The sequence below is a fragment of the Marmota monax genome, unplaced genomic scaffold (assembly GCF_021218885.2).
Source record: "Marmota monax isolate L192 unplaced genomic scaffold, Marmota_monax_Labrador192_F-V1.1 WCK01_AAM20220418_F8-fsc00120, whole genome shotgun sequence".
Lineage (NCBI taxonomy): Eukaryota > Metazoa > Chordata > Mammalia > Rodentia > Sciuridae > Marmota > Marmota monax.
Genome location: NW_026694424.1, coordinates 1,051,736 through 1,064,237, shown reverse-complemented (window position 1 = coordinate 1,064,237; position 12,502 = coordinate 1,051,736). Strand labels below are relative to the sequence as shown.

The 12,502-nt window shown below is 37.1% G+C and overlaps 1 non-coding gene across 1 annotated transcript; it reads left to right on the top strand.

The window, feature by feature from the left end:
* Positions 1-10,807: 10,807 nt before the first annotated feature.
* Positions 10,808-10,911, top strand: LOC124109634 (U6 spliceosomal RNA). The gene has a single exon (XR_006857045.1). It is a non-coding gene; the product is annotated as a U6 spliceosomal RNA (small nuclear RNA).
* Positions 10,912-12,502: the final 1,591 nt, after the last annotated feature.

The window sequence follows — 12,502 nt, the reverse complement described above, 5'->3', positions numbered from 1 at the left end:
GAATACTAGTAGGGATTTTCTATGATTTGCAAATTTGTCCCCTCCAAAACTCATGTTGAAACTGAATCCCCAAAGTTGTGTGTTAATGATATTTTGAGGTAGGGCCTTTGGAAGTAATGAAGATTAGATAAATATAATCAGGATCAGGTCACCATGATGGGGATTGGTGGCTTTGTAAGAAGAAAATGCAGATCTGAGCCAGCATAGTTGCTCTGTGTTTCCATGCAATTCTATCTGACATGATATGATACAGTAAGAAGGCTTTCATCAGATGCTGGCACCAGGCATCCTGCCTCCAGAAATATAAAAAATAATTTTTTTCTTTATAAATTACCCATTCTCAAGTATTCAGTTGTAGCAATAAAAAAATGAGCTAAGACTGAATTATGTATGGTAGATTGCTTTTCGGAACTTTCAGTTTCACAGTATGGAAGCTCTTACACTGTAATTAAGAGGACAATTTAGTTACACAAATAATGGCATAATCTAATAACATCAAATCCATAGTGAAGATACTTGAATATTATGTTAAGAAAACTAAGTGAGAAATTAATTTACCAAATATATAATACATAAATATTCTTTATTGATTCCTTGCCAATTTGCCTTAGTTCATAAAATCATTCAAGCTTATTTATCATCTTCCTCTATTGTCTTAATGTCAGTATCTATAGAAAAATTGAGATGCTGACATTTGCTGATGAGTTGAAATATCGATGCCTACATAAAGCAAGAATACATTTCAATACATATAAACTTTATATAACATTGGTGGAGGACAAATGTGAAGGTAAATTTGGAAAAGAAGGCCCTCCCCTAATTGCAGATGACTGATAGTTCTTAAGATATCTGTGGCCAGTGAGTTGATGACCCAGGGTCCTTGTCTTTTCTCTGCCCTTCTTGGCTCTCAAGTGAAAAGCTAGGGAATGAGAAAAACCCAGAGGCTCTAGGATGCTGAGCTTGAGGAAAAATTGTGAGGGGTTTGAATACGCTATTAAATAGAACACTGGTATATTTTCTTAAGAGTGCTCACTCTTCACTCAGGAATGCCTGATCCTGGCACAGTAGATGTGATCTCCTTAATGCTCAAGTGTTAAGGCAACAGTTGTCCTTAGGCCAGCACATTCTCATCCTGAATGAAAGCAGCCCTGTCCGTAAGGGATTATTAGAGGAAGGATATTATTTTCCCAGTGACTGAAAGTCAGCTGTGCAGGCCCTTAGTGCAGTCTGGGTTCCTCTGGCTCCCCTCTCCTCCACCTTTGGCATGCCTACAATTGGATAAAGTGGTTTTCCTGAAATGGCAATCACTATTAAATCCATTATCTGGAAACCAGAATGTTTCCCTAATTGTTTAAAGTCTCATTGTGAAAAGGAAGTTACTATTGATTGCAATAGGAGGGGAAACAATCCCAAGTTCATGGTTCTTTTCCTTTTTATAAACACAGCAAATGCTACCGACACAGAAGTCATCAGATTCACTTCTCAGAAGCTTCTTGCGCACCCCTAGAAGTTTCTTGTCTGGGTTTCTTGGTGCTCAGTCTTTCTGTTTTTATATTTTTTTGGCATTTGCTGACCACTTTCTCTCAATTCTCTTCATGGGCTTATTTTGGGGTGCTTTGTATTTTTGTTTTTTATAATTTCTAGCAATTTTTAACACAAGATCTTCAAACAATCCCTTGGCTTTTTAGAAAGTTGTTTGCCTGAGACCTCTTCCAAGAATATGGCCTCCGCCCTCCCCCTTTCTCCAAAAGCTATCTCAGCTATTCTCTAGCAAATAACATGTAGCTATTTGTAATATTTGGAATCCTGATCACTCATTTTTTTGAACCATGGCCTTTAGCTATATATCCCTAGTACAGTATCTTGCACTTAGTGAGTCATGATGAATATAACATTAATATTTTTAAATGGGTGTTATATACAAATATTAAACATTTTATTTCATAAAATCTGACTATATTATTTACACTTGAAGAACAGTTATTCAGTTCATAAAAACTTAAAGTAGGAAACTGCTAGTCCAGGATATTTTCAAAGGTATGAATGGTTTAGGACTGGATTTAGTCATGCTGTGATAGTGTGCTTGGAAGGCAATATTTAATACCTCTTTAGTGTGTTAATGACAAAGTTTACTACATTTAGAAAAGTTTTTGTGTTTGAAAATATAAAATTGAACTGGATCTGACAGTCATGATATAGTACTGCCCATCAGGTTCATCTGCCATTTCTACAGTGTTGACATTCAGATATGGTCCATTTCATAAGTGCTTGAATTATATGGTGGAGGGACTGCCAGAATACTTGAAAAAGAATTAAATAGAGGTAGCTTTTCTGATTCCAATTTTGCAGTAATTTCCTGAAAGGAAAGATGGTCCTTCACCAAGCTGTAATAGTAAATGTCCAAAGGGTTTTCAGTGCATCTTTCATGTTTTAAATGAGGCTTGGTTGTTGAACTAAGATACCAAGGGATCCTCTGATTACCTTTGAGTTTTGTGCATTGGATAATTCTTTAGCATAATAAATCCAGAGAGATAAATTAGCTGCCTCTTTAGTTTCCTAGAAACTATTACTGGACACTAGAAGAAAGATTTACCAGAAGATTAATAAAACGTAGGTTGGTATAATTGTGTGATTACAGTTTTAGAGAAAGTTCCTTGAATGACACCTTTGTGGGCAGCTTTATTGGTGTAGGCAATGAGAATTGCTGTACAAAACTTCTAGACTCAGTCCACTGGGAGCAAGGAGGTCAAAAGAGAGTTCCTGCCTTTGCTTTTAAGATCCAGGTTATCTGGGGCTCTGGAACTCATTTTGTTGTTGTTGTTGTTGTTAAACATGTTTACTTAAGTTCCAACTTTGTTTGTCCTGCTGCTCATAATGTGGCAAATAAATTGAGGGCAAAGATTGTCTGGCTCAATCCATATAATCCATAGCAGAAAACCACTGCATTTTCCAGGCTTCTAATATTGAACCAGACAGACTAATATTTTGACTCTCAGCTACCCTCTCTCCTATAAGGTTGCATCCTAATCCCTGGAGTCTGTGAATATGTTATGCTACATGGCAAAAGGGAACTACATGGTTACAAAGGAATTAAGATTTCTAATCAACTGGCATTAAAATTTGGAGATTATCCTAGATTGTCCGGGTGAGCCTAAAGTAATCACAGGGGTCCTTAAAATTGGAATCTGGAGTCAGAAGAAGAATCAGTGTTGGAATCATGAAATATGAAAGAGAATCACCAGCCACTGCAGGCTTCAAAGATCCAGGCAGTTCCTAGAAGCTGGAAAAGGCAAAGAAATGGGTTCTTCCCTTAAGCCTGCAGAAAGCAATGCAACCCTGTTGACATCTTGATTTTTACCCAAAGAGAGCTGTGCCAGACACCTGACCTAAAGAATTATAAGATCATAAGTCTGTGTTGTTTTAAGTCACCAAGTTTGTTATAATATTTTATAGCGGCAACAGGTAACAGATACACTTACTGAATGACTTTCTTATTTACCACAAGTGAGGAGAGGGTAGTTTTTCCTGGTGGCCTGGAAAATAAGAGACAAAATATACATGAAGAGTCCCTGTCAAAGGGAAATGGACTCTGGAATTTTTTAATTCAAAAGTTTATTTCCAAATTAATTATTTCTACTTGTGCAATATCTCTTTACAACTTTTTTGAATGCCTAATATATGCACATAGTTCAAGACTGTAAAAGTATAGAAAGATATACAATGAAAAGTACATATTTCCTTTTCAGAATTTGCTTCTTGAGTCTCCAAAAACAGAAACAGGGGTTTTCTTTTGCTTTTAATTGTATCACCTAGGACTTTGCCTCATAACCTGTCTACTTGGTTTCCCTCTTCAGAGACACCAACCTTGCCATCTTATGTATGTCCTTCCAGAGGTAGATCATGTCTGTGTGGGCACATGCTCATATAGTCGTTTCTTCATTCCATACAAAGGTAACATACTAGATGAGCTGTATCTTTGCAGCACATGACAGCACTTTTGCATTATTCAGAAAGAGTTATGATAATGACAAATAAACATTATGATTAACGGACATGCAGGATGGGAGCTATACACACTATTCCGCATTTACTACAGCTGCTCCATAATATCCAAAGGGGAGTGATAATGATGAGTGTATGGTTCATATACAGCAGGTACTCACAATATTTACTCAGGGAACTAAGGAATACATTTAAGGTGGCTGGCTAGCCAAGCTAAAGACCTCATTCTTGGTCTGTGAGCCTCTTGTGGAAATTCTTGGGGAGGAGAACACAAGTGCCTGGGGTGTGAATTCTGGCTGAAACTTGGCTCCTAGAGCTTAGAGTTTAGATCCTTGAAACATGGATGTGAAAAGTAGAAGGTGGAGATAAAAACCAACCTGTCATTTCAAAGTTGCAAGTGTATCTGCATGAGCCGGAGGCTTGAACATACCTTGAGCAGAGGGTATTCTTTTGTTGAGGAAACCACATGGATGGGCTAGTTGATTTTGTAATTGCAGAGCTTCGCCTGAAATTAGAAAAGTGAATGTTTGAGAGCTGCGGCTTTCAGTAACTGAATTTCTCTCTGTGACAAGGTTAAAAAGTGTTTATGTTCTAGCTAGAGCTACATGCCTCTAGACACTGTGGCTCTTTAGACAAATTCCTTCTCCAAATGAGAATTTATTGCAACTAATATAGAAATAGTATTTATTCTAGTGAAAATATTTTGTGTATGTTTATTCTCTTCAAGTGAGGTTAAGTACTATAGGTGATTAATAGTTGAACCTTGGAGATGTAGGAAATGGGGAATATGACTCACTGTACAGTGTCTTAGATTGGCTTAGATGATGATGGATTTGGGGGGACTCTAGTTATAGCAATACTGCTTTAAGGTGACAAAGTACAGTTTAAGATGGAAGAAAAGGACTCTTGTCCCACCTTGGCCCTGAGCCTGGCAACATTCTGACACCAGAGCTTGAAGACAGCATGGTTTGGCAGGGGGACTGGAGTTCTCACAATGGGCCTCCTCTGCAGTGGCAGCTGGGGGACGCCTTCAAGAAGCTTTGTGAGTATTGTCACACAGACACATTGTCACCATCATACGTATATGCATATCATTTACGTTTTAAATAAGCTGAGGTGTAGACTGTTAACCCACTGTACATTATTTAATATCTGAAAAGAAAGAATTATCAGTTGATAGAAAATGGCTTGAGAGCTGCTCATGACAATAAGCATTGTCATGATAGTCATCTGATCCTTGACAAAGGTACCAAAAACATATATTGGAGAAAAGAAAGACATTTTAAACAACTGGTGCTGGGACAACTGGTTATCGAAATGTAAATAATTAAACTAGACCTTTGTTTTCACCTTGCACAAAAATCAACTCAAAATGGATGAAAGACCTCTGAATTAGATCAGAAATTATGCAACTCCCAGAAGAAAATGTAGATTAACATTCCAACTTTTAGGCACTGGTAACAACTTTCTCAATAGGACCCCTAAAGCTCAGAAAATAATGGGATAACATTAAATTAAAAAGCTCTGCCCAGCAAAGGAAACAATAGGGATGTGAAGAGAGAACCCACAGAATGGGAGAAAATCTTTGCTAGCTACTCTTCTGACAGAGGATTAATATGTAGAATATATAAAGAGCTCAAACAATTTTACACCAAAAAATCAAATAACCCAATTTATAGATAGGCAAAGGAACTAAACAGATACTTCTTAAAAGAAGAAATACAAATGGCTGATAAATACATTTAAAAAATGTTCAACGTCATTAACAATTAGGGAAACGCAAATCAAAGCTATATTAAGATTTCATCTCACACCAGTCAGAATGGTAGTCATCAAGAAAACAAATAATAAAAGATGCTGTTGAGGATTTGGAGAAAAAGGAATGCTTCCACACTGCTGGTGGGACTGTAAATTAGTACAACTGCTATGGAAATCAGTATGGAGATGTCTCGAAAGACTAGGCATGGAACCACCACCATACAGCCCAGATACTATTTCTTGGTATTTACCCTGAAGAATTAAAGTCATCTTACTATAGGGATAAATGCACACCCATGTTTAGAATAGCACCATTCACAATAGCCAAACATTGGAGCCAGCCTCGCTGTCCAGCAGTGGATGAATGGATAAAGAAAATGTGGTGTATAGACACTATGGAGTTTTATTCAGCCGTAAGGAATAATGAAATTATGTCATTTGCAGGAAAATGGATGAAAACTAGAGACCATCATTTAAGGGAAGTAAGTCAAACTCGGAAAGTTAAGTGTCAGATGTTTCCTTTCATGTACGGAAGCTGGAGAGGAAAAAGGAAAACAAAGGTAGGGGTGGATCTCCTAAAAATCAAAGGGAGATTAGTAGAGGAAAGGGACCAAGGAGCAGGATGAAGGAAGGGGGTAGTGGTGACATTGGCCAAATTATATTGTATGCATACGTGAATATATAACAACAAATCCTGTCAATATGTACAACTACAATACACCAATGAACAATAAGGAGCCCAAAACCCGTAGTTTGATTTTTTTTTCTTTTTTTTTTTTTTGGCTCTCTGTAGTTATACATGACAATAGGATTCATTTTGGCCTAATTATAAAAGCATGGACCATAATTTTTTCTACTTCAGTTCCCAGGACTTCCTTTTCCCCTCCTTTCCTGTCTCTCCCTGTTCCCGTCTCTCTATTAGATTGATCTCTCTGCTATTTACTTATAGTTTTTAAAATTAATGTCTCATGGATGTACATAATGCTGAGATATATTGTGGTATGTTCCTACAGATACACAGGACAGTTAGGTCAGATTCGTTCCACTGCCTTTCTCTATCCCATTACTCTTCCCTTCCTTTTATTCCCCTTTGTCTACTCCACTGATTGAGAAAAAGATATTCTATTCCACTCAGAGAGGTGATGGGCTCTGTGGCTTGGTATAGGGAAAGTGACCACTGAGACTTGGGGAATGCTCACAACGTTAGTAGCACAGCATTAGTGGTGGGTGGTTGTAATTGTGCTGGAGTAGTGTGCAACTGTGTGTGAAAGTAGAATTATGGGAGGTGAAATTGTATAACCAAGCAACTAATAATGGAGAAAGAGAGGCTCTTACCTAGAAGCTAAGCAGAGGATTCTGCTTGTTCTAAGTATACCTTAACTCATAATTTCAAATGATGGATCATGGTGATTGACTGCAAGGTTTCTCTAGGAGTACATGTAGATGGTTTGCAACAAACACTGGGACAGAAAATTGACTGCTGTCTGAAGAGTTAAGGAGGCCATTTAGGAACCTCTTAATTCAGAACAGCAAGTGTTTTCTGCAGCTATGAATATATGGTCAGTCTTCGTACACAGGCAATGAAGAGGGATTGTTGGTTGTTTTCTTTGTCTGCCACATGTGCATACGCAAGATAGCAATCACTATCTGTGGTGTCCTGTGTAGGTATTAAGGGAGCTTGATGCTGAGGCCTCTAAGGTGCTCTCTTAGCAAGTGCCATGTGCAGTGCTCTGTGACAACTCATCTTCAGAGACCAACCCAAGCCACACTCATATCTGTCAGTGGCCCAAGCGCTTGCCCATCCAAGATCATGAGAACTTTGCTATAGAGATTCACACAGGATTCTCTGTAGCACTAAAGGATAGCTCATGGAGAATCTATCAATAGTCTGACCCTGAATCTGCAGAAATGAGTTTGGGTTTTTCCACTGACCACACTCATCCTATCATTCAGGCTGACGTGGACATACCCTACCCTTACCTCTATGCCTTGTTAGAAAAATTACTTAGCTCGGGACTGATGCTCTAAGTTCCCTTGTTTGAAGCAGTGGACTAGCAGCCCTTTGATGATGAATCCAGTGGTTAATTCATGTGCAAAGTCTTTTTTGGAGAGGGCATACCACATTTGCTAACCTGCCCAGGGCTGTGCTGTGTTTCTTACCCTCTTAAACTGAAGAGTTCCTCACCTCAAACTTTTCCAGCAGAATATCCAACTTCTGCATTTCATTTAGTTTTACTCAACTCTCTGTACCTTTCTTTAGGGTCTTGATCTCTGAAGCTGACTAATCTGTTCAATTCATCTGGCTCAAGATACGTAAGTCTAGGAATTCAACCTGAATTTTAATAAGGATTTAGTGTAAATAGGAAATTGAACCAAAGGAGAAAGAACATCCTGAAATTTTGCACTTCTGATATTAAGTCCCCATTGGATCTGAATTTAAAATTCAATTATCAGAGGCAGCTCAGAGTAACTCAGTCACTATTTCTAATCACCTTTCATTGTATATTCTCTTCAAGAGAGAAACATTCAGATGATGAGCAATTCCCTGAAACTAGATAGAAATTGAGGATAGGAAAATGATTTCTTTCTCTCCCACCACCAGCTGTAAGTTTATTTAAAATAGAAAAAAAATATATATAGTAGGATACTAATTGTAAATGAAGTAAAAAACATCAAAAGGATCTTCCTAATTAGTTTAAATTGCTGATCATTACCATCAGAAAATGAGTCAGCCTAAAAACACATGTAATTGCACTCTTCCTGTGTTGTGGGAAGCCTAGATGGAAGAACTACATTATGGGAGAAGGAGAGGATAGACCATGGTGAGATCTGTCATAATAAAGAGATGTTTTTTTGTCACTACTGAATGAGGCATATGATATTTGCTTGAGTGAATGCAAAGTGCTTGATGCTAGAAGGCTGACAGTCTGTCTGTGCCACATAGCCAATACATGGGTGATAGGCACTTATTGTCATTCCTGTGTGACAAGTGGGAAGCCAAGGAATTGTAAGTTCTAATACTAGGATTAAGTGAATTGTTGAAATTTATGCAAAACTGTGGGACAGACTTTGGTTTATCTTGCTGTTCCCCTTTTCCACATTTCTTGATGCTTCCTTCTAATTGCACTATTCTCTTATTAAAGCTTTCCTTTGTGAAAAGGGCTGCCGATAGTAATACTTATGGGCAAATATAAATAACTATACACCTATTAAGGGTGTCTTGAATATTCTTTTCCCTAATTAAAATACAAAAGCTCTGGGAGGCTTTGTTTCTCAAATAAGTTACAGGCATCAGTAATTAGCATGAATCTGGTAGAAGAAGAGAGATGGGAATGTAATTTTTCTTAGTGTACCTAAAATCCCACCTTGAACTTGCTCTGGGCAAGTGGCATAGTTGAGAACAGGTGAAGGAGGAGAGAGAAATTAAGTCTAAAGAGTCAAGGGAGGTGGGTAGGATGATTTGTAAAGTTTAGTCTTGTGCTTCAGAAAGGATAGTGTAGTATATTAGTTTTAGAACAAACTAAAAGAGAAATACATAAGAAAATATATTCAACGTTATGCATACCCAAGCCAGGCCATAAATTTAGTTGTCTAAACATTTGAGCCTATAAGATTCAAACAAGTTTTCAGGCTTAGTATCAAAAGGTCATTAAAATTCCAGTGAACTAAAATGATGTTTTAGGATGTGGAATATAGGTAATTCTCTTGTATTGCAAAATTAAGCAAAAGATAGATGTTAGTGGAGTTTTTGTCTCCTCCTGTGCTGATGCAGGAGAAGAGGAGAGGCGAAGAGCCCCATATCTGTCATGCTGGAGAAGAGAACAGAGTCATCTTCACGTAAGCCTGATCTACTGCTTCATCACCCCCCACACCAGAAACACAGCCGGGCACTGGGCACCAATGTGGATTTCAGATGCTTTGCTGACATAATCTCAAATGAGTTAATTGAGAAGAGAATTTGGATTGTGTTTCTCTAGTGAGACATTTTCTCTAATTTTAACTCTTAAGCTGTCCAGAGGTTATTATAATTTTGGAATTTTTATTTTTCAGACTTCTAGATACGTACACATTAATCATCAGAAATAGAGCTCACTAAGACATATGAATTTCACTATGTAAAATCTCAACCTTTTAATTTTATAAAACATACAGCTCAATGTATAAGGCATGCATATTCAATTTTATGAAACTTGTTTGAATTTCTGTTTTCAGGCTTGGGAAGCTTCTGTTAAGGTGACTTAAGAAATAAGACCCATTGTATTCATACACAAAATTTGTAGGCATGGAGAGGTCAGAAAATGAGAATGTTCCACAAAGAAGCATATTTCACCAAGTAGGTAGAGTGAGAAATCTTTCACCAGGGAGGAAGTCATCCTAGTTGCCTTATAGATACCAAGAAATACATCTGTTCCATCACTTACATTTTTTTCTTTCCTTCCTTCCTTCCTTCCTTCCTTCTCTCTCTTCCTCCCCCTTTTCTCCCTCTTCCCTCCTTCCCTCTTTCCTTCCCTCCCTTCCTTTGTTTTGTCTGTTTGTCAGTCCATCCATCCATCCATCCATCCATCCATCCATCCTTTCTTTCTTTCATTCAGGGATTGAACCCAGGGGTGCCTAACCACTGAGCAACATACCCAGCCCTTTTTATTTTTTATTTTGAGACAGAGTTTCACTAAGTTGCTTAGGGTCTTGCTAAATTGTTGAGGCTCATCTTGAACTTTTTATTCTCCTGCCTCAGGCTGCAGAGCTGCTGAGATTACAGTCATGCTCCACTATACCTGACTCATTTGGTGTGTTTTCTATGGTCTTTGCTTTATTTGTTTAGGGTGTATTTTGATTCAAATGATATATTGTGCACTTTACTATTGCTTTTTCTTTTCAATTTAAATACAATCCTCTAGTGTTTTTCTCTCTTTGCATTTTTCTTAGAGGTGTGGTGAGCATAAATAAGAGAATAATTCTGAAATATTTAGTGGAGGATGTCATTGATTATTATTGCATTGTGATATATAAATTGGTATTCTCTCTATGAAAATGACTGGTATTGTTCTTGCTTTGGCAGCATACATACTAAAATTGGAACAACACAGAGAAGACTAGCAATGGTTGCTGTGCAAGAATAAAATACAAATTTATTAAACATTCCATATTTTTACCCAGCTGTCTCATTTCTTGGTACTTATCCAAAAGTACTATAATCATCACACCATAGTGATACAGCCACATCAATGTTTATAGCAGCAAAATTCACAATAGCCAAATAATGTAACCAGTTCAGTTGCCTTTCAATAGATGAATGGACAAAGAAACTGTGGTATACATACACAATGCAGTTTTACTCAATCACAAAGAAGAATAAAATTTTGGCATTACTAGTAAATAGATGAAAATGGAGAACATCATGCCAAGTGGAATAAACCAGATTTAGAAAATTAATGGTCAAATATTTTCTCTCATATGTGAAAGCTAGAGCAAAATGAAGGAAAAAGGGGTGGGATCTGGTATCATAAAGATAGAGGGAAGATCAGTGTAGTAGAAGAAGGAGATTGACAGGGAGGAAGGAGGAACAGGAAAGGGGAGGAAATGTGGGATGAATCTAATAAAAAGCACACTATGTGTATGTATAAATATACCACAGTGAATTCTACCTTTATGTATATCTATAAAGCACTGATCAAATATAAATAAGTAAAAGAGCAAAAGGAAATCAGTGGAGCAGAAGAAGGAGAAGAGAGAGAGGGAGGAGGAGAGTGAAAGGGGTGGGTACCAGAAAATGAAATGGAGTAAATCAAATTCCATGCATGTATGATCTTGACAAAATGAATCCAATTATTCTGTATAACTATAATGTACTAGTAAAAGAAAAAGAATGGCTTATATTTATTATGTCATGATTCAAATAATATATCTAAATGATCCTTTAATACATTGCCATTTTAAAAAATTGATTTTTAAAGAGTAATTTTAAATTTATAGAAAAATTGAGAAGTCAGTACAGATAATATCAATAAACCCTGCACCTAGTTCCCCCTCTTATTAACATCTTACCTTAATATGGTATATTGGTTATAATTAATTAACTAATATCTATGAGCATATTATTAAAGTTGACAGTTTATTCTAATTTTCATAGTTTTCCCTTAATGTCCTTGAATTCTGGGATCTCATCCACCACATCATATTACATTTAGTTGTCATGTCTTCCGAGGCTTCTCTTGGTTGTGAAGATCTTAGACTTTGCTTCTGACCACTTTGACAGTTTTTAGGAACATGATCAGGTATTTTGTAGGAAGGCCTATGTTGGATTGTATGATTTTTTTTCTCTCACTATTTGGGGAATTGAGGAAGAAGAGCATGAAGATAAAGTGACACTTTTATTATCTGTCAACAATACTTACTACCAATATGATTTTCCCCATCGATGCTGACCTTGATCACGTCCTTGAGGTACCATTTGTTAGGTCTCTCCACTGAGAAGTTTTTCTTCCCCTGCTCCTTTCCTCACAGTGTTCTTGGTTAGGAAGTCATTAGGTGTGGCCCAAACTCAAAGAGTGAGGAGTCATGCTTCCTGCTCTTTGAGCATGGAATATTTACAAAAATTGTTTGGAGGTTTTCACAGAGGATTCATCTCATCTTCTGCATTTATGTATTTATTCAATCCTTACTTTGTATCAGTATGGACTCATGTATTTACTTTATGCTTTGTATCATGATCTACTACTAATATATTTTTTTGCTCAAATTG